This window comes from Malania oleifera, chromosome 8 (assembly GCF_029873635.1).
Source record: "Malania oleifera isolate guangnan ecotype guangnan chromosome 8, ASM2987363v1, whole genome shotgun sequence".
Lineage (NCBI taxonomy): Eukaryota > Viridiplantae > Streptophyta > Magnoliopsida > Santalales > Ximeniaceae > Malania > Malania oleifera.
This window is the reverse complement of record NC_080424.1, coordinates 44,139,234-44,152,016: the sequence shown is the minus strand read 5'-3', so window position 1 is coordinate 44,152,016 and position 12,783 is coordinate 44,139,234.

Here is a 12,783-nt window from a genome sequence, read left to right as displayed (position 1 = left end):
ACTTGGGATCTTTAGGAGAGACTTGAACTTTTGATTCACGTGTGAAATGTCCCAAGTAAAGATTAGGTCGTTTAACATTTTCAATACTATTAAAACCTAGACCCTCTTTACTTAGAGAATTTCTTTGGGCAGCAAATAGTTTTTCAAAATTGCGTTTGCCCTCGGTGAATTTAAAAACAATTTTAGAGCTATCCTCTAATTTCCTCTCAAGCTCAGCAATAGTCACATCTTTTTCTTTCAAAATCAAGGCATGAGAGGTTTTTGCAATTCCAAACAATTTTGACCAATTTTCATATTTCATTTTCAAATCATCATTTTCTTTGGTCATTTTATTCAACAGTTTAGATACACGTATATATTCAAATTGTAATTCTTTAAACGTAGGCATGCAATCAGAATCACAATCATCAGATGAATAATATAAAGATAACAAGGAAGAGGACGATACATCATCATCGTGTGCCATCAAGCACAGATTAGCAACCTCTGAGTCGCTGTGGTCTAATTCTGAGTCACTACTGCTTAATTTATCCCATGAAGTACCTACTTTCATGGCTTTCTTTTTTTTCTTAGTCTTCTTTTTTAGTAGTGGGCTATCCGGCTTGATGTGCCCAACTTTTGTTGCAATTGTAACACGTGGGAGCATTTGATTTTTCTTTTCTTTTACTAGACTCTCCTTTCTCAGATGTAAACTCCCTATATCTTTTGTATGGCTTTCTATTCTTCCTAAAGAATCTGCTGAATTTTCTAGTTAGCATGGTCATATCATCCTTAGAGTCAGGTTCGCTGCATTCACTAGATGTATTAGTGGAGGTTTTCAATGCAGTCACCTTTTTCGCCCTATTATGCTCATTGAGTCTCTCATTTATGGCTAATTCATAAGTAATCAGGGAACCTATCAATTCATCTAGAGTTATGGCCTTAAGGTCTCTACCTTCAGAAATGGTCGTAACCTTAGCTTCCCAAACAAGAGGCAAGCCTCTAAGGATCTTCCTAATCATCTCATATGTAGGATAGGTCTTACCTAATGCATGCAGTGAGTTTATAATGTGTGTGAATCTAGTATACATGCTCTGAATGGACTCACCAACATTCATCCTAAAGGTCTTATATTCACTAGTCAGCATATCTATCCTACTATTTTTCACATCCCTAGTACCTTCATATGTGACTTCTAACTTATCCTTGATTTCTTTTACAGTAGCACGTGCCATTACTCTATTAAACTCATTCACATCAAAACCACAATACAGAATATTCATAGCAATGGCATTCAAACTAACAGCTTTCATATCATCATCATTATATTCTTTCTCAGTTTTAGGAACTCTAGTTGTACCCTTTGTTTTCATGGGAACATAATTTCCCTTAGAGACGATCCTCCACACCTTCCAATCTATATTTTGAAGGTAGATGTGCATCCTCTATTTTCAGAAGGTATAATTAACACCATTGAAAATCGGAGGTCGTGTGAAAGGTAGTCCCTCAGGGAAAGGGGTCACGGAGCTATAAGCCATCTAAGATCTTTTGTCAAATAATTATTAGTCTATGCTACGCGCTCTGATACCAATTGTTAGTTTTACAGTGATCCCAAGAGGGGAGTGAATTGGTATTTTTAAAATTAATGCTCTAGGTCAGTATCCTAACAATAGCATTTTCACAACCCTAAAGTCAATCTAGTGCAAGTAAAATAAATCAATTGCAATATGTAGCAGAAATTAAATAGCGCAATTTAATTAACTAAGCATGCACCAAAAAGTAGTAAAAAGTAAGTGACACCAAAAAGTGTTATCGAGGTTCGGCAAATTACCTACGTCCCTGCCTTGGCTAATAAGTATAAGGATTACCACTGTAATGCTCACTTAAACGAGTGGAACAGCACCTAAACAATCAGGTCAATTAGCACAGAGTCGACCTCAATCTTTACACACAATCCTTACCGGACTAGATTACCACCCCCTCAGGCCACACTTGGAATATAACAGTATTTTCTCAATCAACTGATACAGTGATTATGTTTTCATGTAAAGCAGATATGTACCCAATACACGCAATCACATACACATCAATAATATGGATATAATATACGCTTAGTGATGTAAATAGTTGTGCTAACAACACTCAATATGGTATTATCAATGAAATGCTCAAGAGTATTCAATACAAGCAATATCTTGGAATTTAAGCAAAACACATTTTAATGACAAATTAATATTCCAAAGATATCAATCAGATATTCAAACTAGTTCAAGAAATTTTTCTTCAATGAAATAAGCACACTACTAGTTTGAAAATATTTTTGCTTGTTGAAAATATTTTTGCACAACAAAAATCAAAGTTATGGAAGTCTTGCAACAATTATGCAAAGATCCCAAAGCTTGCTAGTCTATCCCAACAATGATTTATAATGTCAAATTAGTGGGATAAAACTAAGCCAAACTCCCCAAAAATAATATCACAATCAAACAAGCAAATGAGAGTTTTTAGCAAAACCTAACAATCACAAGCACACTAAATATGCTCTCACAATCTCAAAAATGTATCAAGGGAATGGAAATTTGAGAGTATTTGGACAAAAAGAGTATTTTCAGAAGAGAGGATTCTTGGCTAATGAAATAACTAATTAATTGCTAAACCTCACAAATGAGTCTATATTTATAGGCAAGGTAAAAATTATAACCATTTGCGACTTGTTGGAAATTCTTAGAAAAGTTCCAAAATGTTTAAATATAATTAACCCAAAATAACCTGTATTTACCACAGTTAAAACATTTTTAACCCAGCAAGGTTCGGGTGGCTGAACCGTGGTTCGGTCGCCCGAATAGACACAATAATAAAAGGTCTTTAAATTAGTTTGGTAGCCCGAGTTTCAGTTTAGTTGCCCAAATCAAAGTCATAAACATTTCTTTGGATTTTTGGGTGCCCAATCATAGGTTCGGTAGCCCAAACTCATGTGTTCGGTCGCCCGGGACTTAATTTGAACTAAATCGTTCGGTAGCCTAAGCTGGTGAATTGTCCTTTTCAAGTGGTTCGAGCGCCTGTGGAAGGTATGCACAAATTTGTTTGGTCGCTTGAGAGCTTAAGTCAACTGTTGACTTCTCAACAGTTTAGACGCTCGAGGAGTTTTGAATTCCTGGGGTTCGATAGCCCGAGCTCTCTCAAATTCCCTTTTAATATTCAATTAAGTGCATTTTTTAACACTCCTGTATTTTGTATGATATATGTGCATGAGTGTTGGGACCTAGAGTTATACTAGTGTCTTACTGAGCTTACCATATATCCTATATGCATAATATGCAGGTAATTAATACAGACCATATCCCTAGTTACTATTACAGACCCATATTACATTAATTGAATTTACAATATGAATTAAAATCTTCAGGGTCTTCATGTCTTGCTTCAAGTGTCATTCCTTAAGATGTTCATCTAAGCCTGCACAAACACTTGAAAATCGTCAAATACCTAAGTATTTGTTATTATTAAAACCGGGTGTGACCTATAAGGTCGACAAAGAGAGAGTTAAAAAAAAAAAAATGAGCTTCCGTCTATTTATAGGCTGCTGGCCTAAATGAAAATGTAGACGATTTGGCTTTTAACCAAACCAGTTTTTACTATTTTACATTTACCAACCCTCAATAATACGAAATCGTCGATGGTTTTCTTGAGCTCCACCAAACTGTCGACGATTTGGTCCTGCACTTATTATTATTATTATTATTATTATTATTATTATTATTATTATTATTATTATTATTATTATTATTATTATTATTATTCGGGTCTCCACATCCTCCCCTCCTTATAAAAATTTCGCCCTTGAAATTTGCTAACTAGTACTTATACCAACATATGGAAATCACTGATATGTTTACCCGAATCTAAAAAGAACCGGTGGCCACCCACAGAGCGGTCCTGTCTTAAATTTATTAATAACTCTCACTTATGGCGGAGGAATACTGTGATTACAACAAAGGTTTTTGGAGATTACAAGTAATCACATAAAAAAAAAACTCTCCCAAAATCACTCAAACATAAAACCATTACATTTAGGTTTACAACCAAATACACTCAACTAGACAACCTGCACAAGAAATGCTTAAATACAACCGAATACTTATCTGAACAGTCACACTAACCTGCCTAGTGTTGGGCCTCGTCAAATAACTGCGGGTACTTCTGGCGTATCTCTTCTTCTAATTCCCATGAGGCTTCCTCAACTACGTGATTTCTCCAAAGTACTTTTACCAATGGAATTTTCTTAGTACGCAATTCTTGCTCCTTTCGATCTAGGATCTGAACTGGCACTTCATCATATGATAAGGTGTCACTTACTTCCAATGACATGTAGTTTATCACATGCGAAGGATTTGGGACGTATTTTCTTATTACGGACATATGAAACACGTCATGGATCCTAGACAATACTGGGGGTAAAGCTATTCTGTAGGCAACTAGACTAATCCTCTCCAGTATCTCGAATGACCCAATATACCTAGGGCTTAGCTTACTATTTTTCCCAAATCTCATTACCATTTTCATTGGAGCAATCCTCAGGAATATCTTATCCTTGACATCAAACTCCAATTCTCATCAGCGAGTATCAACATAACTCTCTGTCGACTCTAAGCAATTTTGATTCTATCCCGTATGAGTTTGATCTTCAAAAGTCTGTTGAAAAATTTCTAGCCCCAAAATCTGCCGTTTGCCAACCTCGTCCCAATATAGTGAAGATCGGCACCTTCGGCCATACAACGCTTCATACGGTGCCATCTCAATACTGGCCTAAGAACTATTGTTGTAGGCGAACTCTACTAACGGCAAATACTGAATCCGGCTTCCTCCAAAATCCAACACACATGCCTGTAACATATCTTCTAAGATCTTGATTGTTCTCTTTAATTGTCCATTAGTCTGGGGATGAAATACTGTACTAAAAGTTAGCTGAGATCCCAAGTCCCCTTGCAAACTTTTCCAAAACTATGAGGTAAACCATGGGTCTCGATCTGATATGATGGACAATGGTATGCCATGAAGTCTAACTATTTCTTATACATATGGCACTACCAATCTATTCATGGAATAGCTGAATTTGATTGGAATGAAGTGTGTAGTCTTTGTTAGATGGTCAACAATTACCCAAATGGTGTTTTGTCCATGCAATACTAACAGTAACCCCATTACAAAATCCATGATGATGTGTTCCCACTTCCAGTCAGGAATGTGGAGTGGTTGTAATAGCCCAACTGGTTTCTGGTGTTCAGCTTTCACCTGTTGACACATAAGGTACTACTCCACGAACTAGGCAATCTCCCTCTTTATATTGATCCACTAGAAGGACTTTCGCAAATCCTGATACATTTTAATGCTTCCTGGATGCACTATATAGAGACAACAATGAGCCTCTTTCGGAATTGTTCTTTTAATCTCTGTATCATCATGCACACATAATCGGGCATGAAATCTTAACCTCCATAACCTGTGATATTAAAATCCACCCCCAGTCCACTCCGTACCTTATCCATAATTTTTTCCAACTCTACTTCATTCTTCTGTGCGACCTTAATTTGTTCTAGTAAGGTCGATTGGATCACCAAATTAGCAATAAAAGCTTGATGATTCCCTTCCACTATTTCCACACTACATCTTTCTAGATCCATCATGATTTGATGTTAAACCACCACTGCCGAGACCGCAGCATTCCCTGACTTCCAACTCAACTCATTAGTTACCAAAAACATATATATATTTTCTTATTCATATCAGCACTTACCCTATTTGTAATATCTACACCTCGACCTTAAGCTCCTAGGTTTGCTTTCCTGGCGATCCTTAAATGTTGAAATATTTATTGGGGTGAGACACCTCTCAATAAGACAGAATAAATTATTATCAGTGTGTGGCAAAAAAAATTTAGTATAAACAGAATACATCTATTAATTAACTTTAAATGAAATAACATTTATAAACTATACCCACACATATATTGTAGTAACTCGGATAATTATAGAAATTAAATAAAAAGGAAGTAGAGAAAAAGAAATTTTCAAAAGGATGCAGCAGGGTCTTGCTGACGAACGTAAAGAGTTCGTCGACGAATTGCCTACTTGGGCACGTCGACGAGGACACGTGTCTCGTTGACGAAAAGAAACCGAGAAGGGTGATTTCAGGACCTGAAATTCGTCAACAAGGGTATGAGTTCGTCAACGAACTCCCTTCTTGCCTTCGTCAACAAGATGACGTGGCTCGTTGACGAGGCCATGTGTCCAAAGGTCTATAAATAGTAGAAAATCGGGATTCAGTGAAAGAAATTTATTTTTCTCTGTTTTTCTCTCTCCCACTTGGTTTCTCTCCCCTTCTCTCTAGATTTTTGGCCCCATTTCTCCCCATTTCGATGATCAAAAGCTAGCATGTTGATCTTGAGAAGATTCTCTACAAGTCTGCTAGAGTAGATAGTTGGTTTGGTCAACTTAGGCACCATCCCAAAACCAGGGTAAGTAGATTATTGGGATATTTTCAGTATTACCAAGCTTACCTGAGTTTAGATTTTGTGTTGTATGGAAATATACTGTTGTTTTGTGGAATAAATTACGTTGTTATAATTTCAGGAATAGGGTGTTTTTGGGACCCTGCAAACATGGGTTGAGGACCACAGTGAATATTTCTAGGAGCCTAGGTAAATGATAGTTCAAAAAATTACAAGTATGTAGGTTCAGAGAAATATAGTTGATTTATTGGAAATATGTATATATGTAATATTTCAAGATTTTGGGGATAATACGTCGTGAGCGTGAGGATAAAAGTTAGAGGCGAGCCTTCCAACCAGTTAGGTAAGGGAAATATGCTATGCTAGATAAATTAGAATTTTTACTAGTAAAGATAGTCTAAGATTATGGGTATTTTCAGAATAGATATTATACAGTTATGCAAATTATATTTTTAATGAGTTATTGACTATTGTGTGGCATATTGAATTTATACAACTTTTACAGAATCATGAATAGGTATACAGTTTTAAAGAATTATGATATACAAGATATACAGTTATTTACAGAGCAGATTATACAGTTTTCATTTTAGAGCTATGGCTATTTAGTATTGTACAAAATTATGTATTTACACAGTTTAATACAGTCTAATAGAAAGCATAGTATACAGTGTTACAGTGAGCATGTTATATAGTTTTACAGAAATTAGTTGAATAATTTTTAGAATACCATGATATATATAGAACACAGAGCCATAACAAACAGTTATACAGTTTTACAGATCAATTATTACAGAATATATTCAAAATGGATAGTACAGTTAATACAGAACAATTATTACAGTGTTATGGTTATTACAGTAGAAATAAAATCATAGTAAACAGTAAAATACATGTATATACCAAAGTATTGTATATATATAGTATCAGACCCTAATGGACCATTACAGATCAGATTACAAAGCACGGTACCATAGCTATACAATAGAGAGAATGCAACCACAAATCTCAGTTAGAGTGTGGCATTTTATGGTTGATTGTGCCGTTTGAGAGATTGCAAACTCCTTGGTAATCTGATCCAGGTGGAGGGGAGCGATTGCAGTGCTCCTTGGACAGACCCAAGTTGAGGGGCCAATCGTACCTTAGTAGAGTTACAGTTGACTTATCCTGGAGGGCCGACTAGGATTAAGTCCCGCCTTCGGGCCGCACAACCCTGTCATGAGGGGATTTGAATCATGAAATACAATTATCCATCCAGGGAAATTTTCACAACTATTATATATATAGAAAACAATAGGATTACTTATAGCTATTAAACATATATTCAAATAGAAAGTTCAATAACAGATGTATTTTAAGAAACATCGGTGTGAGTTACATTGTATATTATTATTACATGTTATTTTAGATTCAGTTAATTACAGTATATGTATATAGTTTGCAGAAACTCATATGCCACTCATTGGTAATAGAATATTTCATCTTACTGAGCATTGTCTCATCTTAGTAATTTGATATTTTCAGGTGATTCAGCTAGATGGACAAACCAAGCTCGTAGATAGAGGAGATATCAGTTCTACCCTGTTTATAGGGTAAGTAGTTTTTGGGAGAGATGTATTTTGTATAGATCCTAGGGGATCAAGACTTTTAAACTAGAGTGATGTATATAAGTGGTGAAGAATTTTGGTATTGTGTTTCAAGTTGTACACTTTATGTTTTCCGCTGCCTAGGTATGATTATGTTTTGAGGTATTAAAGAACAAGATATATTTACTAGTCAGTATTAAGTTTATTATTATTATTATTATTATAAAAAAAATGGCATGAAAGATCAAGTCGTTACATGTATAATTGCATAACACATATTTCTTTTCAGTTCATAATTTGGCTTAAAAGCCCCATTCATAAAATTTAAAAAAAAAAAAAAAAACCCTACAAATCATATGATCCATACATATCAAGCACTCGCTGAGATTGAAGTATTTTGTATCGCCATCCCCTAATTCAGCAATTCATATAAAGCACTCATTGAGATTGAGGCATTTCGTATCGTCGTCCCTCAATTCAGTAATGCATATCAAGCACTTGCTGAGATTGAGGCGTTTCGTATCGCTGTCCTCCAATTCAGCAAGCCCTCGAGCTAAAATCCCGAGAATCAGAGCGTTTCGTATCGCCAGTCCTTTGCCTTTCTTCGCAATTACTTTAGCAAACATCAATATGTCCACAATTTCCAATCATTCACGAGATCGTATCAAACTATCAAATTTGCAACTTGGTATCAAAACATCATATCCATAACTCGGTATTAAACCATCATTTTTATAACTCGGTATAAATTCACATTTCTGTGTGTAATTACAACTTAGTATAAAATCTCAACTTTGCATATAATCATAACTCAATATAAAATCACATTTCTGCATAAAATCACAATTTCTTTGTATAATATCACAAAAGACTCCAACCAATTTATTTCTGCAATTATAACCATTTATTATCATGCCACACAATTTAAATGCTTCAATCATAATTTGATAAACTGTCTGGGAAAAATATATTTTGCTGAAAACAAGGGTATGATCATCTCCACAATTTTACTTTAACCCATAATATACATTTTTCAGGAAAAATGAGATGATTACCCCTCACTTGGTTTTTCCCAAATACATATATAATAATCAATTTTCATATGCCTAAATCATTCAGAAAATCATATACAACATTTTTGTACTCATAATCTCAGTTTTAATCAATTAAATTTCAAAAATAAGCTGACATAATTATTGACCTTATAGGTCATATCTCGTTTTGATCATGACAAATACATTGATATTTAATGTTTACCGAGTTTGTGTGTAAGATCAATTAGCAAAATCATATAGGGGCACATGATGACTCAAAGGAAAAATGAAGACCAAAATATTTTAATTGTTGTAATTTATATTCAATTCATTGGGTCTGTAATAATTATCTATCAGTCTCTAATAATTGATGCATGTCAAGAATGGTAGGAGCTACAAGCTCAAGATCATAGATGGACCTTAGGATATGGGAGGATACACGCCCATACATGTTACTCCCCTTTGATCTGATATCATTTGTAACCTTACTCGATTAACTCGGGCACAGCTACAATTGATACTTATCAGAGCGCTCACCTTTCTCAGTAAGCTCCGGGTGGAGAGTTTTACTTCACCGTATTTATCTATGTTATTAAACTCACGCTCTTTCCTTTCACTCTCAGTTTCATTTCATCATCTAACACATTGCCCTGAGAGTATTCTTTCTACCCCATGCTTCACCCCATGGTTAACGTTTGGCTACCCTGCAAATATTTATCATGCCATGATTCAACCCATGGTCAAAGTTATATTACTCTGTAAAATATTCATCACGTCATGATTCATCCCATGGTCAAGGTTATATTACTCTGCAAAATATTCATCATACCATGATTCATCCCATGGTCAAGGCTGTATTACTCTACAAAATATTCATCATGCCATGATTCATCCCATGGTCAAGGTTATACCGCCTGAATATATATTCTACACGCTCACCCCATGGTCAAGGTTATATCACCCTGAATATATATTTTACACGCCATGTTTCACCCCACGATCGAGGTTATATCGCTTTGAACATATTCTCTACACCATGCTTCTCCTTATGGTTAAGGTTGTGTTACTATGAAAATATTCTCTACACCATGCTTCTCCCCATGGTCAAGGTTATACTCTCCACAGTTCATCATTTCACATTTCTCATTCACATCCCAATATTCACAATTGCAGTATTCACATTGCAATCTTCCATATTTCTATTTTTTTACAATTCTAGTATTCACATTTCACATTTATATTGCAGTATTCACAAATTCAGAATTTCCCCATCTCAATATTCACATTTTGGAATTTACATCGCAATATTTTCATTTTCAGCATTCACAATTCATCCCATCATATCAACAATGTTTTCATCATTTCAACACACAATTCATCTCATAATATTATATATATATATATATATATATATATATATATATATTCAATTATTCAACATTTCTTAGTAAAAACATTTTCATATATGTTTTTATCATATTTTCATCATTCTCCGTGCATATTACACAACTCAGTTTCAAACATGTTTCAGTATCAGTCATATGCCTCACAATTTCATCTCATATTCATATTATAATATTGGTAGGTAAAATATCCTATTTCAATTTGTCATATTTTTCAACCAATAATTTTTAGAAAAAACTGCAATAATTTATTCCCTTTACCTGGCTCAAATTATTCAACACAACCCTCACAATATTAACATTTAACATTCCCTAAGCTCTATATACTCTAAATTAACTTTAAAACTCTAGAATACCCCACTTACTTTGGTTTTGCAATGGTGCTCCAGAACCCTAAATTGAAAATTCACTCCGCCAAAGTTGTAAAGAATTCTCCCACGAGCCTCGTGGTGGTTCCTGATCGTCAAACCAAACTTTAATGGAGCAGGAATCATAGAGAGAAGGAGGGGGCTTTGTAGGGTTTGGGAGAGAGAGAGAGAGGGAGGACATTTATTTGATAAAAAGAAATGAGCTCGTGGGACTTTCTTATTGCCCTTACTGCAGAGAAAACCATCGATGGTTTTCTGTACTGTTCACAAAACAGTCGACAGTTTGGTCTTTAACCCGCCCCTTTTCACCATTTTACCTATTACTAGCCCGCGGTAAAAAGAAAACCGTCAATGGTTTTCTGCAGCCCTCATGAAACCGTCGACTGGTTGGGCTTCCCAAACCGAATTTCCTCATTTTCTTATTTCCCTTATTATTTAAAGTTTCCTAGGTCTCTACAAAAATAGTGCATTTTAGAGACTCATCAAACCCTAAAGTTTTTCTCCCAAAAAATATATATTCATGGATAAGATTAGGAAAAACTAGGGTTTTCTTAAGATGATTGACCATATAAAAACAAGAAGACTTAAGAGCAAAATACATATGAGATTTAAATATATGCTCAAGTCTTACTTGGATGACAAAAAATATTTCCCCAAAAATAATTTTTTAAAAGAAGAGTATGGGAGAAATATTATCTTTGAAAAAACATAATAATAAAAAGCCTTTAAGCAATATATTTATGAATAAAATATAAGTTCAAGCCTCTTTAAAATAAACCCTAAAGAGTTTTTTTTTCTCCAAAACTGATTTTCAAATATAAGTGAGGAAAAAAATTTAAAATTTAAAGGCATGTATGGAAAATAAATATAGCAAAAAATAAACATTTATACATGTGTGAAAATTAAAGTGGGGAAATTTAAATGAGAGAGAGAGAGAGAGAGAGAGAGTGCCTTGGGAAAATCACCCAAGGATTACACTATCCGCCCCTTAAAACCAGGCGGAGCTTCCCATTACAATTCACTTCTTATCAGGACAAAGCTTCCGTTTACAATCTGCTACTTACACGAGGCGTAGCTACCTCTTTACAATCCGCTGCTTGCACGAGGCGTAGCAACCTCTTTACAATCCACTACTCTTAGACACAACTACCTATCCAAGTGATGTACCCTCACTTGGCCCACAGTTTACAATCTGAACCGCGAAGGGCTTGTTTATAAAACAATTTTTCATACAATAAAAATGCTTCTGAAAAGTTGATTTGTACACATTAAAAACTAAATGCATTCTCATATGATTTAAACATGAAGCTTAATAGAGTTATGATTTTTCTCTCAAAAATATTTTTCAAGTAAATCGGTGAGAGTATGGAAAATGATTCTCTCTTTAAAAACAATGACCTTAAAAAATAATCAAGCCTTTCAAGCATAAACATATATAATTGAATATGTGCTCAAGGCTTTTCACAAGAAGCTTTTCAAGCAAAGTATGTATCAATAAATATATGCTCAAAGCTATCTTGTATTACCCATAGATTTTCTCCAAGAAAATATTTTCATGAAAAAGAGTAGGAGAAACTAGGGATTTCTTTCTAAATGATTGACCTAAAAAATAAGTATGCTTTCAAGAAAAAATATATATGAGATTATATATATGCTCAAGCCTTTACTTGAATAACAAAAAATAATTCCTCCAAAAGAATTTTCAAGTAGAGTAGGAGAAATTTAATCTTTGAAGAGCAACAATAATAAAAGTCCTTCAAGCTAAATATATATATGGAGGATATATAAGCTCAAGCTGAAGCCTTTCTTGTATAAACAAAAAGAAATTTCTCCAAAAATATTTTTCAAAATAAATGAGTATGGGAGAAATTTTGATCTTCAAAAAACATTTGAAAAACCAAGGCA